The sequence below is a fragment of the Penaeus monodon genome, chromosome 16 (assembly GCF_015228065.2).
Source record: "Penaeus monodon isolate SGIC_2016 chromosome 16, NSTDA_Pmon_1, whole genome shotgun sequence".
NCBI classification, from domain to species: Eukaryota; Metazoa; Arthropoda; class Malacostraca; order Decapoda; family Penaeidae; genus Penaeus; species Penaeus monodon.
Genome location: NC_051401.1, coordinates 16,147,649 through 16,152,648, shown reverse-complemented (window position 1 = coordinate 16,152,648; position 5,000 = coordinate 16,147,649). Strand labels below are relative to the sequence as shown.

Below are 5,000 nucleotides of genomic sequence, written 5' to 3'. Positions count from 1 at the left end.
CAAAAAACACACACCACACACACCCCACACACAAAAAACCCCAAACCCACACAAAAATTTATAATATAAATATAGCAAAACTTCCCGAGCCCAAAATTTTAAAAAAATACAAAAATCTCTTTTCCCAAAAATATAAAATTTTTTCAACCCTTTCCCTGTAATCATTTTCAGCATTTAACACACAAAAACCCCAAACAAACTAGAAACACAATTTGATTTTTTTTTTAATGTCATGGTTGAAATCCCCCTTCCTCCCCCACATCCGATTATTTTCTTCTTTTTGGCAGAGAGGGGAAGGGGGGAAATTTTTTTGCACTTTGTGAAGGCCATCCTTTTGGGCTTCATTTAAGGGTTTTTTCCTTACACCACGGGGTGCAGGTTTTGGAGCCGAGGGGTCCTCCCTGGCAAAAAAGGACTTGTCCAGACTATCTTTTCACACCCCTCACATCTAAGTCTGGGGAGTTTTGCAATTGTCAGGGAGTCCGAGCCACCGTCAGCTTAAAGCAAGCGTAGAAATATTGAGAGTTTTTGTATCAACTTTTCTTTATATAATACATCACTTATGCATAAAGGAAAATGGGGGTAAAAACCAAAAGTACATAAATATAACCGAGAGCACATATCTAATCAGTCCCCCTTTTCAAAACACTCTTTATCGGTAAATTGATGCATAAAAAGAAATAAAAGAGATGAAAAATTTTTGAAGAAAATGGAAGGTAGCAAATAGAATAAAGAAAGGAAAAGAAAAAAAAAAAAAGGATATAATACCGTAATCCACGTCTTTAATAGCTTTAGGGGATGGAAAGGGCGGGTCACTTGATCGGTTGTCTGGCCACAGTTTCTAGCTGAAACTTCAAAAGGGGCACTGGTTGCTAAATTTAAAACCTTCCTCCCTACCTTCTTGAATTAGGTCTGTAGGTCCCGAGGTAAGACAAAACTCCACAACTAAAATAAAATTTAACTTTTGTGGAAGGCTAGGGGGAGGGGGTAAAAGATATATTTAGTTTTGAAACATAACAAAAATTCTTGTCAAAAATTTGGTAATAATATAATAAAATCAGAATTACAAAAACCCCTTTGGGAGTGTGAAGATTAAGTACTTAGTTCTTGCAGGGGTAAAGCTGGGGCAGGGTGATGTCTGTCACTTTTTTACAGCCACATGGTTCAAATCCCCTAAACCCCCTGCACATAGAAAAGGGAAAAAGTTTGATAAGCGATTCTTCATGCATTATTTTTTTCAATCAAATTTTAAAAAAGCAAAAAAAATTAAATTTAACATTAACCCTTTGCCAAAACTTTCAGGAATGAACTTGAAAACAAAAACTCAGAAAGCAAGTCAATTCATGATAGAAGGATGTAAACTCAAGTTCAAACATTTTTAACAGACTAGTATATAAAAAAAAAAAAAAGTAAATAAAACTACTTTAAAAAATATTTTATTCCTGTACCTGGAGATTACCCAACCCAAATTTGTAGTTCCTCTGTTCTAAATTTTCTTCAAGTACTTCTTAAAATCGCTTTTTTACCCGGTCACTCTCTGCCTCGGCCTAGAGGGGTTTAAAAAAGGGTCTATAACAAAGTAAAGGAAAAATAAATTCTAAGCTTGGGTTTAAACAATTTTTGAATTAGGTGCTTAAAAAAATAAAAGCGGTTTCACACTGGTTTTTGATTGTGCTTTCATTTGTTCAAAAAATATTAATAAAAATTTGCCCTTTTTTTTTTTTTTTTTTTTTTTTTTCCTTCAAATTTTATGCAAACCTTTTTTAGAAATTCTTTTTATTGTTTTGGTTTAGACTTTTTTTTGTATTACTTAAAATTTTAGTGGGAAAATAAAATATCTGAAGACCTGCATGAAAAACTAAACAACACAAACAAAAAAACAATATATCATTTACCCCATGTTAAATACTGCATGCAAACATCCATGAAACACATTTAAATTTTAAAAGGTAAAGGCTACCCTATTCGCCCCAAAATTTTTAAACGACAGGCCGTCCCATATCGGGCACCCGGTTTTTTGCGACCAAGCCCATGACCAGCAAGTCCAATGTCTGTCACTGCAGTACATCCACTTAGGTTTAAGGTCTGGAGCTTACTTAGAGACTTGCAGATTGCCTGTTAAGAAACTTTCCTTTTTTATAATGGTTTAAAGATTAATTTTTGTTTTTCTTAACCCATTGGATTTGGGTGGTGCCATCCATCATGAAAAAATTTGGCTGGGCTGGGCAAGGAAACTGCCATCAAGAAAATCGCTGAGGGGGCCAGAGTGATTGGGGAAAGTGGGACAAAAAAAAATTTGGTTGAAGGGCCAGGTTTAATGGGAATAACTTTCTGTGAGTGCACAAAGTTCTTGGAGGAAAATTAAGTGGGTAAATTTGAAGGGCCCTTTATTTTTCCACTTGTAAAATAAGAGCAAAGTACCATCCTGAGCCATGGCTGGAAAGCACTGCCTTTGGGAAGACAATATTTCCATCCTAAACAACCTATTCTGGTCCTCCATGTTCAAATGACAAATACAGGCTTTGGAAAAAAACAAACAAAAAAAAATTTTTATGTCGCCCTAATGCGCACCCCTCATGCCAAAAAAACCCGACCTTGCCGTTTCTTCTTAAACTAAAGCATATGTTGTATTTTCAGTTTTCATTTTTTTCAAATTTACTTGCCATATTTCCTGTAAATCAGACTGAAGGATTTTTTGTTGTTATTTAAAAAACTCCCTATTGATCATTATTCGAAAAAGTCTGAAAAAAATACAGTGTTGGCATCTGGAGTTGAAATGTTTTTTTTGTTTTTTTTTTTTTTTTTTTTGCATATTAAACATGAGAAAGTATTAAAAATGACTTAATCACACTTTCAGTGGCAGAAAAATAATATTTTTCCGTTTTTGCAAAAAAAAACCATGGCATTCCTACATACACCTGGTAGTACGTACATGCCCCGGGAGATGCCCGCCATGAAAAAAAAAAAGGGATGTGCGTCTGCCACCTTGGGCAAGGGTTAAAAAATTTTTTTTTAGAAGCAAAAATATATTAAAAAATTTTAATCATAACCAAAATAAAAAAATCGGTCCCACTTCTTTGACAATAGTAAGTTATGAGTGCTTTACTCTGCTGATAAAAAATTTATAAAATAAAAATGAAAAATTTGCAAGTCATAATATTCTTTACTCATCCTCTCACCTGTACACTTTTATCATTGATTCCTCCAGTGCACATTGATACATCTAGGAAAGTCAGGTTTTGGCAGTATGTGCTATATTTAAATGCCTTCCCTGGTGGATGGGCAACATTTAGTACTTTAAATGGGACGGGGGGTCCTTGCCCAAGGGGTTTCCCCAAAACCCCCTCAGAGGTGATGCCGAGTGGGAAATGTTCAGCTCCTCAAAGGGGTTCACTGTCTTATGCCTGATACCATTTTGCATAAAATATCATTTCATTTTTTAAACAAAACTGTTTTTTTCTTGAGGGGAAAAAAGGTACATAAAAAAAAAAAACTTATGATGGACAGGTGTTTTAATTTTAGATATAATGAGACAAAGTGAAATTCAATATATTCTAATTAGCTGCAGTGATGTCTCCATATAACAAAAAAAAAAAAAAAAAAAAAAAACAAAATTTTCAAAACAAAGTGAGTGACCTCACCTCAGTAATTTCCTTTTACATCTACGGAGATTTAGCTTCTTGATATGGGTAAGATGCTGACACACAGAGAGCACTGCCAAGTCTGTCATGCGAGAACACAAGCTCAAGTCAAGATCTAAGATGGATTTTTGGTTCTGACAAAGCAAGTCCACTCCACTCTTAGACACTGGTCACATGACATTAAATGTAAAGACTCATCTCTAACCCAGGAAATTTTGATAAGGATACAGGATTCCGTCAATATGTCCCGCCAAAGCTAGTTCCTTCAGCGTCTTTGCGTTTTTTTTTTACGTATTCTAAAAGTGCTTGAAGGTGAGCCGTGACGGGCACTTTCCTCGTCCATCGGAAAGGGAACCTTTTGTAATGGCAGATGGAAAGAGATTGGGACCTGCAGAGAGAGTTTTTGGGGGGCCCCAAACCGAGGGGATGGGGGAAACAGAAAATCTGTAGGATCTTGAGCAGGCAGGGAAGTATCACATTCTTCAAAGGGAACTGATAGAAGTTTCGTCTTCAGGTTTCTTAGCAAGGGCCTATTCAAAAAACATTCTATATTTTAGTTTACAAAATGTAATATTTGACAGTATATCATAAAGGTTACAATCCCTTGGGAAGGGGGGAATAAATTACAAAAATGACAAATCATGAAATATTTGATAAAAAAAAAACATGAAATGTAAAATTTTTAACAAAATTCCCACCGTTAGATAATTAAATCTATTATTATTACCCCCGTTACTTTACTTTATACACAAAACCCCAAACAAAACACACAAACACACACAAAAAAAAAAATTTTTATCAACATTTCTAAATGCATATAAAACAAAAAACTTACTCCAATGAAGCTCGCAAAATCAAGGAAAAATGTAACAAAAAGTGCTCTGCTATTTTATTTATGGCATAATCTAGTGAAATATTTAAAAACCTAGTCCCCTTTACATGAAATTCCCTTAACTATAGCCAAAGGGATAGAAATATCTCTATGTCTTTTTTTATTCCTAAAGTAGAAAACCCCAATTAGAAACTTTGATATTAGTTTTAAATTTGGGTATGCTTTTAACCTCAAAAACAAAAAAAACGAAAATCTGTAAACAATTAAAAGTACACAAAAATAACAAAATTGATAAAAAAAATGGTCATAAAAAAAGGGGGAAAAACATGATAAAAAAGATAATAAACAAAAAAATAGAAAAAAAGATATTAAATTTCAAAAAACAAAAGCAACAATGATGAGATCATGACAAAAATGATAATAAAGGTATAATAATGACAACAGCAAAAAAGATATGCTGATAACAAAGCTACAAACAGAAAAAAAAGTTATGAAAATGATGATGATGTGATTATAATTTAAAAAAA

At 33.8% G+C, this 5,000-nt stretch overlaps 1 protein-coding gene across 1 annotated transcript in view; it reads right to left on the bottom strand.

The window, feature by feature from the left end:
• Nucleotides 1–3,221, bottom strand: part of LOC119582563 (F-box/LRR-repeat protein 2-like) — a 72,167-nt gene extending 68,946 nt beyond the window's left edge. The window contains exon 1 of the mRNA XM_037930921.1: nucleotides 3,180–3,221. The gene's annotated coding sequence lies outside the window, so the exon portion shown is untranslated. The remainder of the gene's footprint in view (nucleotides 1–3,179) is intronic.
• Between the last annotated feature and the right edge of the window lie 1,779 nt (nucleotides 3,222–5,000).